The 27,960-nt window shown below is 45.2% G+C and overlaps 1 protein-coding gene across 1 annotated transcript in view; it reads left to right on the top strand.

Annotated features, from left to right (window-relative positions):
• Positions 1 to 27,960, top strand: part of clcn3 (chloride channel 3) — a 185,833-nt gene that overhangs the window by 18,348 nt on the left and 139,525 nt on the right. The gene's annotated exons all lie outside the window — the stretch shown is intronic.

Here is a 27,960-nt window from a genome sequence, read left to right as displayed (position 1 = left end):
GAAACCTCCTGCTGATCACCATGTACCTACTGCCTGACCCCCGCTCAGCTGATGAATCAGTGCTCCTCTGTGTTGAAGGGGACACTGTTTTAAAATTAGCGATTGCCATCTTAGGACAGAGATGAGGAGAGTTTTTTTCTCAGAGGGCTGTGCAACTTTGGAACTCCCTGCCTCCAAAGGTGGTGGAAGCAGTGGTCATTGAATATTTTTAAGGTAGGGGTAAATAAATTCTTGTCAGGCAAGGGAATCAAAGGTTATTGGGGGTAGACGGGAATGTGGAATTCAAAACACAAACAGATCAGCCATGATATTATTGAATGGCGGAGTAGGCTTGAGGGGCAGGCTTGCCTACATCTGCTCCTATTTCATGTGTTCGTTATGTTTGGATGTAACACCACTTGGAGGAAGCACTGAAGATGGCAAGGGTGCAGAATGTACTCTGAGTGGGGGATTTCGATGTTCATCACCAAGAGTGGCTCAGCAGCACACTACAAGCTGGCTGAGTCCAAAATGAGATAGCTGCTGGACTGGGTCTGCGGCAGGTGGCGACAGAAGCTACAAGAGGGAAAACCATACATGGCCTTATCCTCACCAATTTGTTGCCGCAGATGCATCTGTCCAGGAGTATCAGTAGGAGTGACCACCGCACAGTTCTTGTAGAGACTAAGCTCTGTCTTCACATTGAGGATACTCTCCATTGTGTTGTGTGGCACTACTGCCGTGCTAAATGGGATAGGTTTAGAACAGAGCTAGCAACTGTTAAGACTGAGCATCCATGAGGCACTGTAGACCATCAACAGCAGCAGAATTGCACTTGAACACAATCTGTAACCTCATTGCATGGCATGTCCCCCACTCTACCATTACCACCAAGCCAGGGGTCCTCTCTGGTTCAACGAAGAGTGCAGGGGGGCATGCCAGGAACAGTACCAGGCATACCTAAAAATGAGGTGTCAACCTGGTGAAGCTATAGTCACAGGACTACTTGCATGCCAAACAGCATAAACAGTATGCAACAGACAGAGCTAAGTGATCCCACAATCAATGGATCAGATCTAAGCTCTGCAGTCCTGCCACAACACTGGCATCTACCCGGCAATGTAGAAAATTGCCCAGATACATCCCATCCGTTAAAAAGCAGGACAAATTACCACCCCATTAGTCTACTCTTGATCATCAGTAAGGTGATAGAAGGTGACATCAATGGTGCTATCAAGCGGCACTTGCTTAGAAATAGCCTTTCCACTGATGTTCAGTTTGGGTTCCACAAGGGTCACTCAGCTCTTGACTTCATTAAAGCCTTGGTTCAAACATGGACAAAAGAGCTGAACTCCCGAGGTGAGGTGACAGTGACTGCAAAGGCAGCATTTGACAGAATGTGGCATCAAGGAGCCCTAGCAGAACTAACTGTGAAGTCAGTAGGACTCTGGGGAAAACTCTCTGCTGATTGGAATCGTATCTAGTATGTAGGAAGGTAGTTGTGATTGTTGGTGGTCAATCATCTCAGTTCCAAGACATCACTGCAGGAATTCCTTGGGGTAGTATCCTTGGCCCAACCATCATCGGCTGCTTCATCAATGACCTTTCTTCCATCATAAGGTCAGAAGTGGGGATGTTCACTGATGATTTCACAATGTTCAGCACCATTCGCGATTCCTCAGATACTGAAGCAGTCCATTACAAATGCAGGAAGACCTGGACAATATCCAGGCTCGGGCTGACAACTGGCAAGCAATATTCGTGCTGCACAAATGTCAGGCAATGACCATCTCCAACAGGAGAGAAATTAACCATCGCCCCATGACATTCAATGACGTTACCACCACTAAATTCCCAAATATCAACATCCTGGGGGTTACCAGGGACCATAAACTGAACTGGACTAGCCATATAAATACTGTAGCTACAAGAGCAGGTCAGAGGCTAGGAATCCTGTGGTGAGTAACTGGTGATATATTTCTGGGAGTGTAAACATGAAAGATACAGTATTTGGATAAGTAAAACAATTCTTTTTTATTCATTCATGGGATGTGGGTGTCACTGACTATACTAGCATTTATACACGTTCTGAGTCTCCAAAGCCTGTCCATCATCTACACAGCACAAGTCAGGAATATAATGGAGTACTTCCCACTTGCTTGGATGAGTGCAGCTTCAACAACACTCAAGAAGCTCAACACCATCCTGTACAATGCAATCCACTTGATTGTCACCCTATCCCAAACATTTACCCCCTCCACTACTGATGCATAGTGGCAGCAGTGTATACCATCTACAAGATGCACTACAGGAACTCACCAAGGCTCCTGAGACAGCACCTTCCAAACCCACGACTGCTACCATCTAGAAGGACAAGGGCAGTACCATACATAGGAACACCACCACCTGGAAGTTCCCCTCCAAGCCACTCACCATCCTGACTTGGAAATATATCACCATTCGTTTACTGTCTCTGGGTCAAAATCCTGGAACTCCCTCCCTAACTGCACTGTGGGTGCATCTACACAGCAGGGACTGCAGCGATTCAAGAAGGCAGCTCACCACCAGCTTTTCAAGGACAACTAGGGATGGACAATAAAAGCTAGTATAGCCAGTGACGCCCACATCCCATGAATGAATAAAAAAGAGTTGTTTTACTTATCCAAATACTGTATCTTTCATGTTTACACTCCCAGAGCACTATGAAAACGATGCCAATGATGATATCAAGGGAACAGGTGATTGCATACATTGCTTTATTTCATCAGTAGTTGGAAGGGGTGTAGAAGAAAGTGGCTGATCATCAACAGCAAGCGCAGTTTATTCAGGGTCCTGTGTTTCATCCAGTATCCTGGTGATGCTGATCAAGTGTGTGCACAAAATTTTCCAACTTCTTCAAACATTTGCTGCAGCATCATTTGTTTCATGTATTTTGGCTGTTCCTTTATTAATTTCTCTTGGATCCGGTGCATATGCATTACATCTTGCTGTCCTACAAAACCTCATTGCTCCAGAAAATGAATTAAGCGTGAGGCCAGATTTATTCCCTCCTCCGTTGTAATCTTCTCCTAATGAACAATATCTTTTTCATCACTGTTGTCACTATCCACAGAGCTAAGTTGTAAAACTGCCTCAATTATCTCTGAATATTTTACTCATTGCATAACTGGAACCTCATCACAAATTCACCATATCACAATGTCTTCCTTGTCGAAGTCAATGCTTACATCGCTTTGCATGTAGCAGCCTGACAAAATCTTTAGTATCTTAGGGCTACTAACTACATTGGATTGCAAGACTTGCATTATATGAACACAACTTTGGAGTTATGTTTAACAACTTAATACTGTACTTGATACCTGCCCTGCTTACTCTAAAACTGTACTTCAAAAAATGCTGTGCCCCACATTAAGAAAGGGTTAAATATTCATGATCTTTACTGAGCCCTAGGCTTTTTGATTTGTTGCAGCCCGAACAGTTGAGTGATGAGTCTGAGAGTTGCTTGGGTCTGATCAAAAAATTTACAAACAACTGGTGTTTCTGAACAATAGATTTCCAGTCTGGAGAGGTTACAGCGTGTTAGGTTAAATGCAAAAGAATAACAACAGAAAGCAGAGGGTTGTGGAATTGGAATGCATGACCAGAATTAGTGATTGAAATAGAAACCATTTTCCCATTAAAATAGGTTGAAAGAAAACAGGTTAAAGCAGAACAGAGCAGACGCATAGATTAGGACCTATGCTCGTGAAGGTTTAACAACAGGGTGGACTTGTTGGGCTGAATGGTCTGATACTGAATTGGCTAACCCAAAAGGGGATATTGGCTGCTCCAGTATAATCTCCTCAAAAAGCTAACAGAAATGTTCTGATGTGGTGTCTTTGATGAACGGACCACAGGAGACTCAGGTGCAGGTTATGATCGTTTATTCGAGCAATTGCAAGGAGGGCACCGTCTCAATACAGCTTGAGACAGTACTCTGCTAAACTACAAGTATTCAACATATTTATACATTATTGGCCACGTAGAAGAACAGCTTCCAGATTCTGATCTCGTCAACACAGAGGTTTACATTAAATAGACATCTCTGGTAACAAGTACATGCACCGTATGTCCCTATTTATTTTCACCCAGGCAGAGACCTTCCCCTATCTGTTGAAGAGCCCACTTAATCTTAGTTGTTATTACCATCCTTTGACTACAGTCCGGCTCCAAGGCCTTTCTGTTTTTTGCAGGCCCTTAAGGCTGTGCAAGGTTCATCTGGTAACCTTTAACTGCCAATGTGCTTGGAAATTTTAAGTAATTCATTCCCTTTCAATAAGTTCTTTGTGTACCGCTATATTCCCCCTAATAATCACTGTATCCCTTTATTTCTCCCTAACAGTTCCATTTAAAGCAGGGCACAACTATTTAAAAAAAACCTCAAATCACCTGGTCTGGCCTACATGTGACTCCAGACCCACAGCAATGTGGTTGACTCTTAAATGCCCTTTGAAATTGCCTAGCAAGCCACTCAGTTATATCAAAACGTGACAAAGCCTCAAAAAAGGAATGATCCCGGATGGACCAGCCAGCATCGAACTAGGCACCGGAAATGACAATGGCAAAATCAGGCCTGTTGACCCTGCAAAGTCCTCCTTACTAACATCTGGGGGTTAGTGCCAAAATTAGGAGAGCTGCCTCACAGACTAGTCAAGCAACAGCTTGACATAGTCGTCCTCACGGAATCATACCATACAGATAATGTCCCAGACACCACCATCACCATCCCTGGGTATGTCCTGTTCCACTGGCAGGACAGACCCAGCAAAGGTGGCAGCACAGTGGTATACAGTCTGGAGTGAGTTGCCCTGGGAGTCCTCAGCATCGACTCCGGATCCCATGAGGTCTCATGGCATCAGGTCAAACATGGGCAAAGAACCTCCTGCTGATTACCACGTACCGGCCTCCCTCAGCTGTTGAATGAGTGCTCCTCCATGTTGAACACCACTTGGAGGAAGCACTGAGGGTGGTAAGTGTGCAGAATATACTCTGAGTGGGGGGACTTCAATGTCCATCACCAAGAGTGGCTCAGTAGCATCACTACTGACCGAGCTGGCCTGCGGCAGGTGGTGAGGGAACCAACAAGAGGGAAAAACATACTTGACCTCATCCTCACAAACCTGCCTGCTGCAGATGCTTCTGCAGTCCATGGCAGTATCAGTAGGAGTGACCACCGCACAGTCGTTGTGGAGACGAAGTCCCGCCTTCACAATGAGGATACCCTCCATTGTTATAAAAACAAAAAAACTGCGGATGCTGGAAATCCAAAACAAAAACAGAATTACCTGGAAAAACTCAGCAGGTCTGGCAGCATCGGCGGAGAAGAAAAGAGTTGACGTTTCGAGTCCTCATGACCCTTCGACAGAACTTGCGTTCGAGTCCAAGAAAGAGTTGAAATATAAGCTGGTTTAAGGTGTGTGTGTGGGGGGCGGAGAGATAGAGAGACAAAGAGGTGGGGGGGGGGGGGGGGGGGGGGGGGGGGGGGGGGGGGTGGGGGGGTGTGGTTGTAGGGACAAACAAGCAGTGATAGAAGCAGATCATCAAAAGATGTCAACGACAATAGTACAATAGAACACATAGGTGTTAAAATTAAAGTTGGTGATATTATCTAAACGAATGTGCTAATTAAGAATGGATGGTAGGGCACTCAAGGTATAGCTCTAGTGGGTTTTTTTTAATATATAATGGAAATAGTTGGGAAAAGGAAAATCTTTATAATTTATTGGAAAAGAAAAGGGAAGGGGGAAACAGAAAGGGGGTGGGGATGGGGGAGGGAGCTTACGACCTAAAGTTGTTGAATTCAATATTCAGTCCAGAAGGCTGTAAAGTCCCTAGTCGGAAGATGAGGTGTTGTTCCTCCAGTTTGCGTTGGGCTTCACTGGAACAATGCAGCATGCCAAGGACAGACATGTGGGCAAGAGAGCAGGGTGGAGTGTTGAACTGGCAAGCGACAGGGAGGTTTGGGTCATTCTTGCGGACAGACCGCAGGTGTTCTGCAAAGCGGTCGCCCAGTTTACGTTTGGTCTCTCCAATGTAGAGGAGACCACATTGGGAGCAACGGATGCAGTAGACTAAGTTGGAGGAAATGCAAGTGAAATGCTGCTTCACTTGAAAGGAGTGTTTGGGTCCTTGGACGGTGAGGAGAGAGGAAGTGAAGGGGCAGGTATTGCATTTTTTGCATTCCGTAGGGATCGCTCCCTCCGGGACATCCTGGTCCACTCCTCCATCACCCCTTACTCCTCAACCCCCTCCTATGGCACCACCCCATGCCCACGCAAAAATGCAATACCTGCCCCTTCACTTCCTCTCTCCTCACCGTCCAAGGACCCAAACACTCCTTTCAAGTGAAGCAGCATTTCACTTGCGTTTCCCCCAACTTAGTCTACTGCATCCGTTGCTCCCAATGTGGTCTCCTCTACATTGGAGAGACCAAACGTAAACTGGGCGACCGCTTTGCAGAACACCTGCGGTCTGTCCGCAAGAATGACCCAAACCTCCCTGTCGCTTGCCATTTCAACACTCCACCCTGCTCTCTTGCCCACATGTCTGTCCTTGGCATGCTGCATTGTTCCAGTGAAGCCCAACGCAAACTGGAGGAACAACACCTCATCTTCCGACTAGGGACTTTACAGCCTTCCGGACTGAATATTGAATTCAACAACTTTAGGTCGTAAGCTCCCTCCCCCATCCCCACCCCCTCTCTGTTTCCCCCTTCCCTTTTTTTTTCCAATAAATTATAAAGATTTTCCTTTTCCCACCTATTTCCATTATATATATAAAAAAAACCCACTAGAGCTATACCTTGAGTGCCCTACCATCCATTCTTAATTAGCACATTCGTTTAGATAATATCACCAACTTTAACTTTAACACCTATGTGTTCTATTGTACTATTGTCGTTGACATCTTTTGATGATCTGCTTCCATCACTGCTTGTTTGTCCCTACAACCACACCCCCCCACCCACCCCCCCCCCAACCTCTTTGTCTCTCTATCTCTCCGCCCCCCACACACACACCTTAAACCAGCTTATATTTCAACTCTTTCTTGGACTCGAACGCAAGTTCTGTCGAAGGGTCATGAGGACTCGAAACGTCAACTCTTTTCTTCTCCGTCGATGCTGCCAGACCTGCTAAGTTTTTCCAGGTAATTCTGTTTTTGTTTTACCCTCCATTGTGTTGTGTGGCACTACCACTGTGCTAAATGGGATAGTTTTTGAACCGATCTAGCAACTCAAAACAGGGCATCCATGAGGTACTGTGGGCCATCAGCAGCAGCAGAATTGTACTCGAACACAATTTGTAACCTCATGGCCTGGCATTTCCCCCACTCTGCCATTACCATCTAGCCAGGAGATTAACCCTGGCTCAATAAAGAGTGCAGGAGAGCATGCCAGGAGCAGCGCCATGCATACCTAAAAATGAGGTGTCAACATGGTGAAGCTATAACGCAGGACCACTTGTGTGCCAAACAGCATGAGCAGTAAGTGATAGACAGAGCTAAGCAATCCCACAACCAACAAATCGGATCTAAGCTCTGCAGTCCTGCCACATCCAGTCGTGAATGGTGGCAGACAATTAAACAACTCACCGGAGGAGGAGGCTCCACAAATATCCCCAAGTTCAATGATGGAGGAGCCCAGCACATCAGTGCAAAAGATAAGGCTGAAGCATTTGCTACAATTTTCAGCCAGAAGTGCAGAGCAGATGATCCATCTCGGCCTCCTCCAGAGGTCCCCAGCATCACAGATGCCAGCCTTCAGCCAATTCGATTCACTCCATGTGATATCAAGAAACAGTTGAAGCCACTGGATAGTGCAAAGGCTATGGGCCCTGACAATATTCCGGCAATAGTATTGAAGACTTGTGCTCCAGAACTTGCCCAGCCCTAGCCAAGCTGTTCCAGTACACCTACAACATTGGCATCTTCCTGTCTATGTGGGAAATTGCCCAGGTATGTCCTGTACACAAAAAGCAGGACAAATCCGACCCTCATCTCTGCCCCATCTGTCTATTCTTGATCATCAGTAAAGTAATGGAAGGGGTCATTAACAGTACTATCAAGCAGCACTTGCTTAGCAATAACCAATTACTGATGCCCAGTTTGGATTCCGCCAGGGCCACTCAGCTCCTGACCTCATTACGGTCTTGGTTCAAACATGGACAAAAGTGCTGAACTCCCAAGGTGAACTAAGAGTGACTGCCCTTGACATCAAGACCACATTTGACCAAGTGTGGCACCATGGAGCCCTGGCAATGCTGGAGTCAATGGGAGTTTGGCGAAAACACTCCTCTGGTTGGATTCATACCTCGCACAAAGGAAGATGGTTGTGGCTGTTGGAAGTCAGTCACCTCAGCTCCAGGATATCACTGTAGGTGCTCCTCAGGATAGTGTCTTCAGCCCAACCATTTTCAGCTGCTTCAGTGACCTTCCTTCCGTTATAAGGTCACAAGTGGAGATGTTTGCTGACGATTGCACAATGTTCAGCACCGTTCACGACTCCTCAGAAACTGAAGCAGTCAGTAAGACCTGGACAATATCCACACTTGGGCTGACAAGTGGCTAGTAGCATTCGCGCCACAGAAGTGCCAGGCAATGACCTTCTCCAACAAGAGAGAATCTAACCACCTCTCCTTGACATTCAATGGCATTACCATAACTGAATCCCGCACAATCAGCATCCTGGGGCTTATCATTGACCAGAAACTGAACTGGACTGGCAACATAAATACAGTGGCTACAAGAGCAGGTCAGAGGCTAGGAATCCTCTGACGAGTAACTCACTTGCTGACTCCCGAAAGCCTGTCCACCGTCTACAAGGCACAAGTTAGGAGTTTTTTGGAATATTCCCCACTTGCCTGGATGAGTGCAACTCCCACAACACCGAAGAAGCTTGACACCATCCAGGACAAAGCAGTCCACTTGATTGGCACCACATCTACAAACATTCGCTCCCTCCACTACTGACTAACAGAAGCAGCAGTGTGTACCATTCACCAAGGCTGGTTAGACAGCACCTTACAAACCCATGACCACTATCACCTAGAAGGACAAGGGCAGCAGATAGATGGGAACACCACCACCTGGAAGTTCCCCTCCAGGTCACTCACCATCCTGACTGGGAAATATATCGCCCTTCCTTTACTGTCACTGGGTCAAAATCCTGGAACTCCCTTCCTAACGGCACTGTGGGTGTACCTACAGCACATGGACTGCAGTGGTTCAAGATAGCAGCTCCACCACCTTCTCAAGGGCAACTAGGGATGGGCAATAAATGCTGGCCCAGCCAATGATGCCCATATCCCGTGAATGTATAGAAAAAGTTAAAAACAAAAAACTTCGCAATGAAATATTATTTCCACTATTCAAATGCAGCCAAATCTCTACATTGACCACAGCTTGCAGAAGACCTTAAGTGTACGAGAGGATGCCATGTATTAACCCCAAGATACTATTCAAAAGAAAAGCAAGTTGGAAGTGAAAGTCACCGTAGTCCCAGAGGACCATAGGTTGCTCACTCATTAGACAGAGAAGACTGGTGGTGAGCTTAACCTGACGGTCACCACATCTCAGGTGAGGGACAAAGTTGAGAATGCGGGACCTTTATAAATGACCTCAGCCAGAACGGGAATTGAACCCATGCTGTTGGTGTCACTCTGCTTGGAAAAGCAAGATATCTTTCCATTGTCTTGGCCAATATTCAACTGTCAAACATCACTAGAATAGATTGGCTGACAATTTTTCTCATCTGTTTTTAGAACCTTGCTGTACAGAAATAACATTAGAACATCAGAAATAGGAGCATGCCCTTTGAGCATGCTCTGCCATTCAATGAGACCATGTCTGATCTTCTACAACACCATTTTCCTGCACTATCTCCACATCCCTTGATGTTTTTAATATGTGGAAAGCTACTGATCTCAGTCTCGAAAATACCCAACATCTGAGCCTCCACAGCCCCCTGGAGTGGAGAGTTCTAAGGATTCACCACGCCCTTGAGTGAAGAAATTCTTCCTTATCTAAGTTCTAAATGACCTTTCCCTTATTCTGAGACTGCGTCCCTCCAGTTGTAGACCACCCCCAGTCAGGGGAAACGTCCTTCCTACATATACACCCGCTCGAGCCTTGTAAGAATTTTGTATGTTTGAATGCGATCACCTTTCAATTTTTTTAAACTCCAGAGAACACAGCCCCAGTCTGTTTAATATTTCCTCATAAGACAATCCCTCTTTCCCAGGAAATTACCTGCTGCTGTTCATGAAACAATAATTGCACTTCGTCATAGTCATTACACATAGAAGGAAGCTATTAGCTCCATAAAGCTAGCTTCCTGTAGAGCAATACAATCAGCCCCATTCAACCCACAGCTTCCAACCTGATAGTCGCCCAACCTCGGACGGCCCGCTTCTATCTCCTACCCAAAATCCACAAACAGAACTGCCCCGGTAGACCGATTGTCTCAGCTTGCTCCTGCCCCACAGAACTCATTTCTCGTTATCTTGACTCCCTTCTCTCTCCCCTTGTCCAGTCCCTTCCCACCTACATCCGTGATTCCTCTGACACCTTACGTCACATCAACAATTTCCAGTTCCCTGGCCCCTACCGCTTCCTCTTCACCATGGACATCCAATCCCTCTACACCTCCATCCCCCACCAGGATGGTCTGAGGGCCCTTAGCTTCTTCCTCGAACAGAGGCCCGAACAATCCCCATCCACCACTACTCTCCTCCGTCTGGCTGAACTTGTTCTCACGCTGAACAATTTCTCCTTCAACTCCTCTCACTTCCTCCAAATAAAAGGTGTGGCTATGGGTACCTGCATGGGCCCCAGCTATGCCTGTCTCTTTATGGGGTATGTGGAACATTCCTTGTTGCAGTCCTACTCCGGCCCCCTTCCACAACTCTTTCTCCGGTACATCGATGATTATTTCGGTGCCGCTTCATGCTCTCGTCAGGACTTGGAAAAATTTATTAATTTTGCTTCCAATCTCCACCCCTCCATCATTTTCACGTGGTCCATCTCTGACACTTCCCTTCCCTTCCTTGACCTCTCTGTCTCAATCTCTGGTGATAGACTGTCCACCAATATCCATTACAAACCCACCGACTCCCACAGCTATCTCGACTACAGCTCCTCACACCCCACTTCCTGTAAGGACTCCATCCCATTCTCTCAGTTCCTTCGCCTCCGTCACATCTGTTCCGATGATGCTACATTCAAAAACAGTTCCTCTGACATGTCCTCCTTCTTCCTTAACCGAGGTTTTCCACCCACGGTCGTTGACAGGGCCCTCAACCGTGTCCGGCCCATCTCCCGTGCATCCACCCTCACTCCTTCTCCTCCCTCCCAGAAACATGATAGGGTCCCCCTTGTCCTCACTTATCACCCCACCAGCCTCCGCATTCAAAGGATCATCCTCCGCCATTTCCGCCAACTCCAGCATGATGCCACCACCAAACACATCTTCCCTTCACCCCCCTTATCGGCATTCCGTAGGGATCGCTCCCTCCGGGACACCCTGGTAAACTCCTCCATCACCCCCTACTCCTCAACCCCCTCCTATGGCACAACCCCATGCCCACGCAAAAGATGCAACACCTGCCCCTTCACTTCCTCTCTCCTCACCGTCCAAGGACCCAAACACTCCTTTCAAGTGAAGCAGCATTTCACTTGCGTTTCCCCCAACTTAGTCTACTGCATTCGTTGCTCCCAATGTGGTCTCCTCTACATTGGAGAGACCAAACGTAAACTGGGCGACCGCTTTGCAGAACACCTGCGGTCTGTCCGCAAGAATGACCCAAACCTCCCTGTCGCTTGCCATTTTAACACTCCACCCTGCTCTCTTGCCCACATGTCTGCCCTTGGCTTGCTGCATTGTTCCAGTGAAGCCCAACGCAAACTGGAGGAACAACACCTCATCTTCCGACTAGGGACTTTACAGCCTTCCGGACTGAATATTGAATTCAACAACTTTAGGTCGTGAGCTCCCTCCCCCATCCCCACCCCCTTTCTGTTTCCCCCTTCCCTTTTTTTTTCCCAATAAATTATAAAGATTTTCCTTTTCCCAACTATTTCCATTATTAAAAAAAAAACCCACTAGAGCTATACCTTGAGTGCCCTACCATCCATTCTTAATTAGCACATTCGTTTAGATAATATCACCAACTTTAACTTTAACACCTATGTGTTCTATTGTACTATTGTCGTTGACATCTTTTGATGATCTGCTTCTATCACTGCTTGTTTGTCCCTACAACCACACCAACCCCCTCCACCTCTCTGTCTCTCTATCTCTCCGCCCCCCACACACACACCTTAAACCAGCTTATATTTCAGCTCTTTCCTGGACTCGAACTCAAGTTCTGTCGAAGGGTCATGAGGACTCGACACGTCAACTCTTTTCTTCTCCGCCGATGCTGCCAGACCTGCTGAGTTTTTCCAGGTAATTCTGTTTTTGTTTCCCATTCAACCAATGTTGCACGTAGTGCTGCAAGTTTATTTCCTTCAAGTGACAATCCAGTTTCATCTTGAAGCCATTAATCCACTTTCATCACCTTCGTAGGCAGCAAGTGCCAGGCCATTACCACTCACTGCGGAAAAGAAAGCTCTTCCTCACCTCACCCCCTGCAAGTCTTGCATAAAACTTTAAGCCTTTGTTCCCAGCCATCAGCTGATGGGAACAGATTTTCTTTGTTTGCATTATATAATGCTGTCATAACCCCATGGCAGACTAGAGAAGTTCAAGTATTAGATCAAAGAAAGAAGCTTAAAAAGTTGCCAAAAATGTCGTAAGCCTGAGAATTGGGAGCATTTTGGAATTCAGCAAGGGAGAACTAGCTAAGCCTTTGATAAGGTCCTACATGGGAGACTTATAAAGAAGGCAAATGCACAAGGGATACAGGGTAATTTGATAACAAAAACAAAAATATCTGGAAAAACTCAGCAGGTCTGACAGCATCTGTGGAGAGGAACAGGGTTAACGTTTCGAGTCCGTATGACTCTTCAGCAGAACTAAGGGAAAATAGAAAAGAGGTGAAATATAAGCTGGTTTAAGGGGGGTGGAACAGGTGGGGCTGGATAGAGGGCCAGTGATAGGTGGAGATAACCAAAAGATGTCATAGACAAAAGGACAAAGAGGTGTTGAAGGTGGTGATATTATCTAAGGAATGTGATAATAGCTGACATTAAGGGTAGAAAGCAGGACGAGCAAGGTACAGATAGCCCTACTGGGGGTGGGGTGGGGGAAAGGAATCGAAATGGGCTAAAAGGTAAAGATAAAACAATGGATGGAAATACATTTAAAAATAATGGAAATAGGTGGGAAAAGAAAAAATCTATATAAATTATTGGAAAAAAGGGGGATCGGAAAGGGGGTGGGGATGGAGGAGAGAGTTCATGATCTCAATATTCAGTCCAGAAGGCTGTAAAGTGCCTAGTCGGAAGATGAGGTGCTATTCCTCCAGTTTGCGTTGAGCTTCACTGGAACAATGTAGCAGACCAAGGATGGACATGTGGGCATGAGAGCAGGGTGGAGTGTTGAAATGGCAAGCGACAGGGAGGTCTGGATCATGCTTGCGGACAGACCGAAGGTGTTCCGCAAAGCGGTCACCCAGTCTGTGTCTCTCCAATGTAGATGAAACCGCATTGGGAGCAGCGAATGCAATAGATTAAATTGAGGGAAGTGCAAGTGAAATGCTGCTTCACTGGAAAGGAGTGTTTGGGCCCTTGGACAGTGAGGAGAGGGGAAGTAAAGGGGCAGGTTGTATGAGAAGGTGCCGTGGGAAGGGTTTGAGGTGTAGGGGTTGATGGAGGAGTGGACCAGGGTGTCCTGGAGGGAACGATCCCTGCGGAATGCCGCCGGGGGGTGAAGGGAAGATGTGTTTGGTGGTGGCATCATGCTGGAGTTGGCGGAAATGGTGGAGGATGATCCTATGAATGCGAGGCTGGTGGGGTGATCAGTGAGGACAAGGGAGACCCTATCATGGTTCTGGGAGGGAGAGGAAGGTGTGAGGATGGATGCGCGGGAGATGGGCCGGACATGGTTGAGGGCCCTTTCAACCACTGTGGTTGGAAAACCTCGGTGAAGGAAGACATGTCAGAGGAACTGTTTTTGAGAGTGGCATCATCAGAACAGATGCGACGGAGACGAAGGAACTGAGAGAATGGGATGGAGTCCTTACAGGAAGCAGGGTGTGAGGAGCTGTAGTCGAGGTAGCTGTGGGAGTTGGTAGGCTTGTAATGAATATTAGTGGACAGTCTATCACCAGAAATTGAGACAGGTCAAGGAAGGGAAGGGAAGTGTCAGAGATGGACCGTGTGAAAATGATTGAGGGGTGGAAATTGGAAGAAAAATTAATAAATTTTTCCAGGTCCAGATGAGAGCATGAAGCAGCACCGAAGCAATCATCGATGTACTGGAGAAAGAGTTGCGGGAGTGGGCCGGAATAGGACTGGAACAAGGAATGTTCCACATACCCCATAAAGAGACAGGCATAACTGGGACTCATGCGGGTACCCATAGCCACACCTTTTATTTGGAGGAAGTGAGAGGAGTTTAAGGAGAAATTGTTCAGTGAAAAAACAAGTTCAGCCAGACGGAGAGTAATGGTGGATGGGGATTGTTAGGTCCTCTGTTCGAGGAAGAAGTGGAGAGCCATCAGACCATCCCGGTGGGGGATGGAGGTGTAGAGGGATTGGACGTCCATGGTGAAGAGGAGGCACTTGGGGCCAGGGAACTGGAAATTGTTGATACGATGTAGGGTGTGAGAGGAATCATGGATGTAGGTAGGAAGGGACTGGACAAGGGGGGAGAGAATTGAGACAAGATAGCAAGAAATGAGTTCCGTGGGGCAGGAACAGGCTGACACGATCAGCCTGCCGGGACAGTCCCGTTTATGGATTTTGGGTAGGAGGTAGAAGCGGGCCGTCCGAGGTTGGGAGACTGAGGTTGGAAGCTGTGGAAGGAAGATCTCTAGAGGAGATGTGGTCAGTAACAGTCCTGGAAACAATGGCTTGATGTTCAGTGGTGGGGTCATGGTCCAGGGAGAGGTAGGAGGAAGTGTCTGCGAGTTGATGCTCAGCCTCTGCAAGGTAGAGGTCAGTGCGCCAGACAACAACAGCACCACCCTTGTCAGCAGGTTTGATAACAGTGTCAGGGTTGGACCTGAGAGAACGGAGTGCAGCAAGTTCAGAGAGAGACAGGTTAGAGTGGGTGAGAGGAGCAGAGAAATTGAGACGACTGATGTCATGCCTACAGTTCTCATGAAAAGATTAAGAGAAAGTAAGAATCCAGAGGGAGGGGTCCAGGTGGAGGGAGAATATTGGAGGTGGGTAAAAGGATCCGTTGAACAGGGAGAGGACTGCTGCCCAAAGAAGTGAGCACGGAGACGAAGGTGGCGGAAGAAGAGTTCAGCATCGTGCAAGGTGGATTCAAAATTGGCTTAGTTGTAGGAGACAGAGGGTGATGACAGAAGGATGCTTTAGTCACTGGAAGCCAGTAATGATAGAAGGATGCTTTAGTCACTGGAAGCCAGTGTCCAGTGGCATGCCACATGGACCTTTGCTGGGTCCCCTATTATTCGTCATTTATATAAACGACATAGATGACTATGTGGGGGTTAGGATTGGTAAGTTTGCAGATGACACAAAGATTGGCCGGATGGTTAACAGTGAGGTTGAGCGTCTTGGGCTACAGGAAGATATAGATGGGATGGTCAAATGGGCAGATAAGTGGCAGATGGAATTTAACTCTGAAAAGTGTGAGGTGATACACTTTTGAAGGAGTAATTTGACAGGGAAGTATTCAATGAACGGCATGACACTAAGAAGTTCTGAGGAACAAAGGAACCTTGGCGTGTGTGTCCATAGATCTCTGAAGGCGGAGGGGCATGTTAGTGGGGTGGTCTAAAAGGCATATGGGACACTTGTCTTTATCAATCGAGGCATAGATTACAAAAGTAGGGAGGTCATGTTGGAGTTGTATAGAACCTTGGTGAAGCCACAGTTGGAGTACTGTGTGCAGTTCTGGTCGCCACATTATAGGAAGGATGTGATTGCACTGGAGGGGGTGCAGAGGAGATTCACCAGGATGTTGCCTGGGATGAAACATTTAAGTTATGAAGAGAGGTTGGATAGACTTGGGTTGTTTTCATTGGAGCAGAGAAGACCGAGGGGCGACCTTATGGAGGTGTACAAGATAGTGAGGGGCATGGACAGGGTGGATAGGGAGCAGCTGTTCCCCTTAGTTGAAGGGTCAGTCACAAGGGGACATAATTTCAAGGTGAGGGGCAGGAGGTTTAGGGGGGGATGTGAGGAAAAACTTTTTTACCCAGAGGGTGGTGACAGTCTGGAATGCGCTGCCTGGGAGAGTGGTGGAGGCGGGTTGCCTCACATCCTTTAAAAAGTACCTGGATGAGCACTTGGCACGTCATAACATTCAAGGCTATGGCCAAGTGCTGCTAAATGGGATTAGGTAGGTAGGTCAGGTGTTTCTCATGTGTCGGTGCAGACTTGATGGGCTGAAGGGCCTCTTCTGCACTCTGATTCTGTGATAAGAAAGAGAAAATAAAATATGAAAGTAAACTAGGGTGAAACACAAAAATGGATTTAAAAGCTTCTATAGGCATGTAAAAAGGAAAAGATTAGCAAAGACAAATGTGGGTCCATACAGGCAGAGACAGGAAAATGTATGATGGGAATAAGGAAATGGCAACGAAACTAAACAAATACTTTTTGTCTGTCTGCAAGGAGGAAGATTCAAAAGCCTCCCAGAAATACCAGAGAATCAAGAATGAGTTACTGAAAGAAATTAGTGTTAGTAAGAAAGAAGTACTGGAGAAATTATTGGGTTCTGCATCCCTGGACTGGATGATCAATATCCCAGAAAGAGGTGGCTTATAGAGATAGTAGATGCATTGCTGATCATCTTTCAAAGTCCTGTGGATTCTGGAACGGTTCCTGCAGATTGGAAGGTACAAAATGTAACCCCACTATTTAAGAAAGGCTGGGATGGGAGGGAGAAAGAAAATCTGGAACAACGGACCTGTTGGCTTGACATCAGTTGTAGGGAAAAAGCTGGAATCTATTATAAAGGATTTGACAACTGGATACTTAGAAAATAAAGGTAGGATTGGCCAACCCGGGCAATTACCGCCAGATCAGTCTACTTTCGATCATCAGTAAAGTGATTTGAAGGGGTCATCAACATTGCTATTAAGCGTCACTTGATTAGCAATAACCTGCTTACTGACTCTTAGTTTGGGTTCCGCCAGGATCACTCAGCTCCTGAACTCATTACTGCCTTGGCTCTAATATGGGCAAAAGAACTGAACTCCAGAGGTGAGGCGAGAGTGACTGCCCTTTGACATCAACACAGCATTTGACCGAGTGTGGCAACAAAGAGCCCTAGCAAACCTGGAGTCAATGGCAATCGGGGGAAAAGTCTCCGCTGTTTGGAGTCATGCCTTGCACTAGGGAAGATGGCTGTGGTTGTTGGAGGTCAGTCATCTTGACTCCAGGACATCAGTGCAGGAGTTCTTCAGGGTAGTGTCCTTGGCCCAACCATCTTCAGCTGCTTCATTAATGACCTTCCTTCCATCATAAGGTCAGAAGTGGGGATGTTCGCAGGTGATTGCACAATGTTCAGCTCAATATGCAGCTCATCGGATACTGAAGCAATCCATGTCCAAATGGAGCAAGACCTGGACAATATCCAGGCTTGCGCAACAAGTGGCAATTAACATTTGCGACACACAAATGCCAGGCAATGACCATTTCCAATAAGAGATCATCTAATCATCATCCCTTGACGTTCGATGGTATTACCATCACTGAATCCCCCACTGTCAATATCTTGGGTAACCATTGACCTGAAGTTGAACTGGACTAGCCACATAAATACTGTGGCTGCAAGAGCAGATCAGAGGCTAGGAATCCCATGGCAAGTAACCCAGTTCCTGACTCCTCAAATACTGTCCACCATTTACAAGGTACAAGTCAGTAGTGTGATGTAATATTCTCCACTTGCCCGGATGTGAGCAGCTCCAACAATGCTCAAGAATCTTGACACTATCCAGGACAAAGCAGCCTGTTTTATTGGCACCCATTATTATTCACACCCTCCACCATCGAACAGTGGCAGCAGTATGTACCATAGACGAGATGCACTGCAGGAACTCACCAAGGCTCCTTCGGCAGCATCTTCCAAACCCACAATCAATATTATCTAGAAGGACAAGGGTAGCAGGTACATGGGAACACCGTCACCTGGAAGTTCCCCTCCAAGCCAATCACCATCCTGACTTGGAAATATATCGCCGTTCCTTCACTGTCGTTGGGTCAAAATCCTCGAACTCCCTCCCTAGCAGCTCTGGACTGCAGCGTTCAAATGCAGGTTCAAGAAGGCAGCTCACCACTACCTCTCAAAGGCAATTAGGGATGGGCAATAAATGCTGGCCTAGCCAGCGACGATCACATCCCGTAAATTAATAAAAAAGAAATATATGAAAGTGAAATGATGTTTGACAAAAATTTTGGAGTTTTTGAGAATGTAATGAGCTGAATAGATAAGGTGAACCTGTGAATGTGGTGGATTTGGATTTTCAGAGGCTTTTGATAAGGCCTCACAAGAGATGTGGAAGCAAAATTAAACCACATGAGATTGGAGGTAATATACTGACATGGATTGAGAATTGGTTAATGCATAGAAAACAGACAGTAGGAATAAATGTTTGACTGGCTGTGACTGTTGGGGTAATGCAAGTGCTTGGGCTCCAGCTGTTCACAATATATTTCGACGATTTGGATGTGGGGATCAAATGTAATAATTTAAGTTGCTGATGATAGAAAACTACGTGGGAATGTGAGTTGTGAGGAGGATGCAAAGTGGCTTTGAGAGGATTTAGACAGGCTAAATGAGTGGGCAAGAACATGACAAATGGAATATAATATGGAAAAATGTGATGTTATTCACTTTAGTAGGAAAAACAGAAATGCAGAGTATTTCGTAAATGGTGAGAGATTGGGAAGTTTTGACCAAGGAGTCCTTGTGTCTAAGTCACTGAAAGTTAACATGCAGATGCAATCAGGAAGGCAAATGGTATGTTGGCCTTTATTGCAGGAGGATTTGAGTACAGGAGTAAAGAAGAATGAGGTAATTTCTTACGCGGCTCGTCAGACTAGATGCAGGAAGGATGTTTCTTCTGGCTGAGGGGATCTAGAACCAGGGGACACAGTTGCAGAATAACAGGTAGGCCATTTAGGAAAGAGATGAGGAAGAAATTCTTCACTCAGAAGGTGATGGATCTTTGGAATTCTCTATCACAAGAGGGCTGTGAAAGCTCAGTCATTGAGTGTATTCAGTACAGAGATTGATAGATTTCTAGATGTTCAAGGACTGGAAATTGACATTGAAGAAGATCTGCCAGGACCTAGTTGAATGGCAGAGCAGGCTTGAGTGGCCAAATGGCCTACTCCTGCTCATATGCCCCTTGTACATCTTTATCAAATCCTCCCTTAATTTCCTTTGCCCCAAGGAGAACAACCCTAGTTTCTCCAACGTAATCTTGTGGCTAAAGTCCCTCATGCTTGGAACCATTTTGGCAAATCTCCTCTGCACCCTTTCATCCTTTCTGAAGTGTGGTGATCAGAACTAGATGCAATAACTCTAGTTGTCGCCTAACCAGAGTGTTACACAGGTTCAGCATAACAGAATCACAGAATTGTTACAGCACAGAAGGAGGCCATTTGGCCCATTGCGTCTGCATTGGCTCTCCGAATGAGCAGTTTACCTACTGTCACTCCTACATCTTCTCCTCATAACCCTGCACATTCTTCCTTTTCAGATAACAGTCTGAATCTCTTTTGAATGACTCGATTGAACCTGCCCCCACCACATTCTCTGGCAGTGCATTCCAGACCTTAACTACTCACTGCATTTTTTTATAACTTCCCTGCATTTGTATTCAATACCTCTACTTAAGAAGCCCAAGATCCCTTGTGCTTTGCTAACCACTCTCAATATGTCCTGCCACCTTCAAAGATCCATGAACCCCGACATCCCTTGGTTCCTGTCTTTAGAAATATGCCATTAAGCCTATATCGTCTCTCCTTATCCCTTCTGCCAAAATGTGTAATCTCACATTTATCTGCATTAAATTCCATCTGCCACTTGTTTGTCCATTCTGCCAGCCTATCTATGCCTTATTTCAGTTTTTTGGTATCAGCCTCACTGCCTGTCACACCTCCCAAGTTTGATTTTATTGGCAAATTTTGAAATTTTACTCTGTGTTCCAAATTTCAAGCCATTTTTATATATATATATATATATATATATATATATATATATAAAAAAACCTTTGGGAACATCAATGTCTGCCCATCTCCAGTCTGAAAAAAAAACTCTTTCCAATGACTTGTTGCTTTCAATCCTTAAGCCAATTTATTTTATCCAAGATGATACTGATCGTTTTATTCCATGAGCCTCAATTTTGTTAATAGCCTTTTATGTGGTACTTTGTCAAATGCTTTGTTAAAATCTAAAGCAGCAACATTCATTTAATTCCCTGTATCAACCTTATCTGTTAACTTCATCAAAAAATTCAATTAGATTAGTCAAGCATGATGTGCCTTTTAAAAATCCATGCTGGCTTTCCTTAACTCATGTTATGATCCCAGCTGAGATTAACCCTGGACAAGCCTGATGCCAGGGTGGAACCCAGCTATATAGATCCTAACTTTTATTTGTTTGTTTAAATATGTGGAGAGTTCCTACTGTACTGGAGTCAGCTAATGAACTTTTAACAAAAGAATAAAGCATTGATTAGACAAGAAACGATGAACTATTTTATAATACTCCCTTCACCCACAACACTACCTATACAGATTTGTCAGGATAAGACAAGTTACAAAGCCATCTTATACTCTAATGCCCACAGTAAGTACACATGTACCAGTAGGTATTCTGTGGTCAGATACACCACACTCTGAAACCAAGAGTGGTTTCAGCAGATGCCACCTCAACCAGATGCTATAAATCTTTCCTCAGCTCCCCCCAGATGCTTGTCACACCAGGAGCCAACCAGTCTCACTGCACTCTGTCTTTTACACGAGGGTTTCCAATCTCCACTCTCCAAGATCTCACCTTGAAATCTTCTCCCAAACCAAAACTTTCTCTCAGATGCCTTCTGCAAGGGTTCACCTCCAGGGTTTCGAACTCTCCTCCCGATGTTCCTCTTCCCTGGGTCACCGCATGCATTCAAGCCGTCTTCCATGCATTCTCTGTCACCGACTCAGCCGTCACCAGTATCGCTGCTTCACATGCCCATAGCAAAGAGTTACAGATCTTCATTTGTCTCTTTGGACCTTCTTGCCTCTTGCAAGCTGTTTTCATTTAAAATCTGCTTTCTGCAGCTTTTGCCTGTTTAAATCTGAAGCTTGGAACCTTTTTCTCTATCCCTCATTCTTAAATTCACTTAATAGGTCCTTTTCCGAGTCCCTGTCCTTCCTTTGACTAGAAGATCTGCTTGGGAATTTCCCCTGTTCCTCTCCCTTGGATTTTTGGGTTTTTTCCTTAGCTTGGGACTGGCTATCCGTTCCTCTTGCTCCAGTCTCTCTCTGGCAAGTACTTCTAACCAGTTTTAGCTTGGAGCTGGCTATCTGCCCTTTCTAGGCTGTTTCTCTGGCAGCAGCTATCTTCAAAACCAGCTGACCTCCACAGCTTCCAAATCAAAACTGCTGTTTCTAGCTTCTCTGTGTGTGTCTGTGGGAGGGACCTGCCTGTCTAGACTTCTGTTGCTAGGCAACAACCCAATTCTTCTGCTCTTGTTTTTTTTTAACCTAGCTGCAACAGTCATAAAAAACCTAATTAGAAATGCAGGCAGCTTTTTAAAGTGAAACTAAAATCCAATTTGACCTTTCTTAACACACACATACAGAAATGCAAATCAAACTTAAACTTTAAAGCTAAAACTCATTCCTAACACCCACAAATACCAATATAACTTACTTAAACTGTCTCTATTTCCTAACACTCAGGGGAGATAGTGGTGTAGTGGTAAAGTCACTGGACTAGTAAACCAGAGGTTCAGGCTAATGCCCTGAGGATATGGGTTCAAATGAAATTTAAATACAATTGACTAATAAAAATCTGGAATTGAAAACTAGCCTCAGTAATGCAGAATGATGAAATCAATTGTCATAAACATAGGAACATAGGATTTAGGAGGAGGAGGCTCTTTGAGCCTGCTCCGCCATTCATTAAGATCATGGCTGATTTGGTTGTGGTCTCAAATCCACTTTCTTGACTGCCTCCCATACTAGTCTCCCTTGTTTATCAAAAATCTGTCTCTGCCTGGAATAAATTCAATCACCCAGCCCCATTGCTTTCCGGGGAAGAGAATTCCACTACTAATGACCCTCAGAGAAAAAAATTCCCATTTCAGTCTTAAAAGAGAGACCTCTCATTCTTAAACTGTTTCCCTCGTTCTAGGCTCCCAACAAATGGAAACATTCTCCTGGTATCCACCCGGTCAAGTGCTCTCAGGATCTTCTGTGTTTCATTAAGAATACCTCTCATTTTACTAAACTCCAATGGGTATAGGTCCAACCTGATCAACCTTTCTTCATAGGATGAGCCCCTCATTCCAGGAGTGAATTGAGTGAACATTCTTCAGTGAACGCAATTATATATTTTTTTCAAATAAGAAAGACACAAACTGTACACAGTATTCCAGATGTGTCACCAATGCTCTGTAGAGCTACAGTAAAACTTCCCTACTTTTGTATTCCATTCCCCTTGCAATAATAAACAACATTCCATTTGCCGTCCTAATCACTTGCTGTACCTGTGTACTAACTTCTCGTGATTCAAGTACCAGGACACCCAAATCCCTCTGTACCACTGAGTTTTGCAATCTCTCTCTATTTAAATAGTATACTGCTTTTTTATTCTTCCTGCCAAAATGGACAAGTTCACATTTCCCACATTATACTCCACCTGCCAAATTTTTGCCCACTCACCTAACCTGTCTAGATCCTTCTGCAGACTTTCTATCTTCCCTTGACAACTTACTTTCCTACCTGGTGTCATCGGCAAATTTAGCAACCATACATAGCAACATTCGGACTCTTTATCCAAAGCATAGTTGAGGCCTCAGCACTGATTTCTGTCACAGCTTGCCAACCTGAAAAAGACCCATTTATCTCTGCTTTCTGCTTCCTGGTAGCTAGCAAATCCTTTATCCATACTAATATGTTACCCCCCTACACCATGTTCTCTTGTGTAGTAATCTTTGATGTGGCACCTTATCAATGCCTTTTGGAAATCCAAGTGTACCACACCTACATGTTTCCCTTTATTGACCTTGGTAAAAGCCCTTCTGGTTCACTAATATTCCTTAGGGCAGGAAACCTGCCATGCTTACCTGGTCTGGTCTACATGTGACTCGAGATCTGCTATTTGGCATGGAAGTGTTCAGTGCTAGTTGCTGGTAACAAGAGTTTTTTAAACTTAGCGAATGCAAATCCCGGGGGGCCAAGTGATCGCTTCCGCATTAATTGAATTTATGGTGAGAAGTCCACTTAGTCTGTAGAGGGGATACTCCGTGGTTATGTGCAGCATTGTTTGTGTCTCTCCAAGTGCATAACGAGTTTGTACTGAGGCCCCAGCTGTGGAGGTTGGCTGCAAAGGGACTCTGACTTGTCTTGAATCTATTTAGCAACGATCACTCCCACCGTGGTAGATCAGTTCGACAGGTGGGGTTTGTCACAAGCAGCTCATTAGTGACTTCCTGTGTTTCCCATTCCTTGGTCCAAAGGGTGTCTACTGGTAGACCTTGCTCAGGGAGATTACTCCATATGGGGCACTGAGACAGAAGTCGAGCAGTAGGTGGATTGAATATATCATTGTGGAGTGGTAAATGAGGTGCATCATGGATGTTTTTAACCAGCTTCTGTTGAAGGGTCATGAGGACTCGAAACGTCAACTCTTTTCTTCTCCGCCGATGCTGCCAGACCTGCTGAGTTTTTCCAGGTATTTCTGTTTTTGTTTCGGATTTCCAGCATCCGCAGTTTTTTGTTTTTATCTCTGGGTTTTTGTTGGTTGGTGGATGTGTTGGGGAGTAATGTTTGTTAGGACAGGAAGCCAGGAGAGAGAGTGGGGAGTTCCAGTTATGATGCGCATTGTTGCATTCAATTGAATGTCAACAAGATGTGTGTGTGATGCCCTCTGCCAGACAGGTGCACAGTACTCTGCTGCGGAGTATGATGGGGAAGTGCTGAGGTCCGGAGTGTTGTGGCAGCTGCGCACCACATAGATCCAGCAAGCTTGGTTAATAAGTTGTTTCTGACTGTGACCTTTGCTGCTGTTTTCTTCAGAAGTTTTTGAAAGGACAGAGTCCTGTCTAGAGTGACTCCCAAGTATGTTGGGTCATGCTTTAGTCTCTGACCATCCATGTAAATATGCAATTCTTTTTTGACGCTGGCGTTATAAAGGTGGAATATACTGAATATAGTTTTAGAAGGATTTAATATAAGTCACCATGTGCTGCAGTAGTCTGTCAACTTAGTAACATCTTTGTTAAAGGCCTGGTCCAGGGTGTAGAAGATTGGGGCTTGGGTGGCACAATAGATGTCGTAAGCACAGATGAATTTATTGGGTGGTAGTTGGCGGATCATTTGTATATATGTTGGACATGTTAGGGCTAGCACCAATTTAGTGAGGACACCGTTGGATAAGAAAACAAAATGCACCATCTGTAAGAACTGAAAAAACAACGCCAGTAACATGCAGAACATGACAGTCCCGATCCCTTCAAGATCACAGAACTGGAGACAGCATTAAGGGATCTGAAATGTCACACAGCAGCGGGATATGACAGCATTGCATCAGAATGCCTGAACGAACTCACCCCTGTGCCCGTGCCTGGCTGACTCAGTTCTTCACAAGAATCATCAGCTCAAACCCACTCCCGAAGGTATGGCGTATGGAAAAATTCATTGTCATGCCAAAACCCGGAAAAGAGCCCACAATCGCAGCCAGCTATTGACCAATTTCAGTGCTTTCTGCTCGTTTTAAGATCTTTGGGCATCTTATCCTGCAACGCATATCTCCAGAAGTTGAGACCATCCTGAATGTCGATCCAGCTGGTTTCTGTAAGGGGTGCAGTTCTGGCACTCATCACCTACATCGAAAATGGCTTCAAAAGAAGATAGGCGTGGTGCTGCTGGACCTCACAGTTGTCTATGACACAGTGTGGCACACTGCTCTGCTCTTAAGGCTGTCCACAGTGCTTCCAACCTGGGTCAGGGTGGTTGTTGAAACACTCCTTCGCAACAGAAGATTTTGTCCATCTTGGACAAGGGAGAAGTGCATGGGGAAGATTGGTGAATTTTTGTGATTTTTGTGTTGCTCCAAGGCGAATCAGGCTCCAGCACTTCCGACTGGAATAAGTGAAATTGAGCCCTGCTGTTGTTTCCTCCCATCTGGCACGGTGAGCAGCATTGAGAGACTCGATGAGGTGGTCTGCTGTGTCGTGGTCAATTGATGATTCGTATTCCTTTAGGAGTGTTGCGCTCTCTGTTTCAAGGCATCAGACGTAGATGGCTCAGGAGCAATGAGGGATAGCTGTGCAAGCAGCTTTGTGAATGCTGGAAGGCAAAGATCAATATGGATGAGCGATGGCCTGTGTTGATTATGTGGGAAATCATCCAGGACTAGGCACTGTGCTGCTTGAGGGTGACCATCAAGGGAACTGACCCAGCAGAGGTCAAGTGAGTATTTCCGCCCCATCTAGCTGAATGGAACATTCCCTGTTGCTTGGGGTCATGAAACAAGGTGAGGTCATTTCTCGAGGTCAACTCTAGGAGCTGCTCAGCATCATTATTTGGTACTGAGTAACCCCAATCAGCATGGTGGCTGTTGAAGTCGGCCACCAAACGAAACCTCATCATCCTGAGCATTAAAATCCACCAAAAATCTTACGTTTTGAGGTGGGGCAGAAATGCCACGTGTTACTAAAGGGTCCAATATAGAATATAATGTCAGTTGCACACGCTTTAAGGATAAACACTGAATCAAGTTCATTTTGGAATTAATTCATGTGGAAATCATTTTTTTTTATTGCATGAGCGTGGTTAAGTAATGAGAAAGAAGGAAAAACAGCAAAGCATGTGACTACGAGCGAATAGATGAAGATGGTATTGTGTAATGCCCACTACAGAAAAAATGTCAGCTTATTGGGAGAACAGGGAGCATTCATTGGTGATGTGTTGTGGGAGGATAAAATTAAATTCCTCCCAGAATTGTGAATTTTTAATGTGGAGCACTTGAGAGACAGGATTTGTCTTGCTTCGGTTTGTTTGCTGCTTTGCTTTGCCAACTTCCCTTCACCCCATCCCTCCCCAACCTTCCCACAGATACATACAGACAATTCTTACTGCTCACAGGCAGAATTAAGTGTTCTTGGTCAATTGTAACACTACTTGCTATAAAGTGGAGCCTTCTTTTCCCTACCCTGCCAGTGTGTGCCTCAAAGTTTATTTCAATAGAGCACCCCCTCCTGCTTGCAGTGAGTTTTTCCACTTCCTGAAGTAGCAATACTCAGGACCATCAAATGAAGAGTGAGGTTGCAACCAGTGTAAATTTGTGTTGTGGGTCCAAACTTGCTACCAACTTGTTTGAACCTGTTCCAATTCATTTCACATATGTTTGTCGAACTTGGTGAACACTTTAATTAACTTTGTGTGGCCTGGATTTAAATGTGTGTTCAGACTCTGTTTCCCCATTTTTCAGTACAGTCAGTAAAGTAAGGAATTGCTGAATTCTGAATTTGACCCAGGACAAATTTCCCCTTCCTTCCCACCTTAATTTCGAGGTGGATTTTTTAACAGAGCCAATCTCTAGAAACTGCTGCCTGATTTATACAGATTTTGTGATTTATAGTTACTTTTAAAGATTTAAAATTTAGTGTGTTTTTATATCACAGCAGCTTTATTTTTGCTTTTGATGTAACCATTAGCTACTAACTGCAGGTGTTTTACTTGCCAGCTTTCCCTCTCTCTAGTGACCAACTCTTTTTAAAAAAAATAATTCTTGGAATGTGGGTATTACTGGCTGGTATTTATTGCCCATCCCAGTTGATCTGGATTGATGTAATTGAGTGGCTTACTTCCGGGTGCAGTTAAGAGTCAGTACTTCGTACTTGGTAAGGTACCCTACATGGTCTTCACTAGGGAACTTCCACAGGAGGTGCACAATGAGTGGTTGCATTAATTAAAAAGGTTCAACAGATTTTCCTCAAATGAGTCCTTGGAGGGCATGGAAATTAAGTTTGTGGGAGATTATTCCAGTCCTTAACTGTCCTTGGCGGGGTGCGGGGGGAAAGGAGTTAGCAAAGGAAGGACATTGGGGTGTATACAGTTGGGACTATTGGTTGTGAACTCTTTGAGCTCGGTCACTTTTGGGCTCATACTGCTTAGAAATACTTAATGGACCATTGAAAATTTTATAGAGACATGTCAACCTTTCTTTGGTTTTGGAGATTGTGCCAGCCTAATGATTTGACCAACTGGGAAACACTAGTATCTGTCAAGTAATTGTAACAAAACGAACTGCCTGGCATTGTACTTTCTTGAAGAGAATAATGTTTTTAGCAGTACATGGGTCCCAAGTGGCTATGTCACACTCTTGGTGTAGCCTTACTAGTGTTTGATACAGCATTTTGTTATGATACGCCAGGTGGTATTTGCCAGGCTGACCAAATCCACAAGGCAAACTTGGCCATGCTATTACAAGGGTTTTGCAATTTGTATTTATTATGAGAAGATTTGTGTGCTGAATTCAGAAATAAGGAGTCCGCTAACACCTTCAGAGATTTTGAACATTAAATTATATTTTCCGTCTTTAATCTGTAAATCCCATTGTTCCCCCATGTCTTTGGAATTTAC

This window comes from Carcharodon carcharias, chromosome 4, assembly GCF_017639515.1.
Source record: "Carcharodon carcharias isolate sCarCar2 chromosome 4, sCarCar2.pri, whole genome shotgun sequence".
In the NCBI taxonomy this organism is placed as follows: Eukaryota; Metazoa; Chordata; class Chondrichthyes; order Lamniformes; family Lamnidae; genus Carcharodon; species Carcharodon carcharias.
The sequence above is the reverse complement of the archived record's forward strand: the minus strand, read 5'-3'. Positions and strand labels throughout refer to the sequence as shown.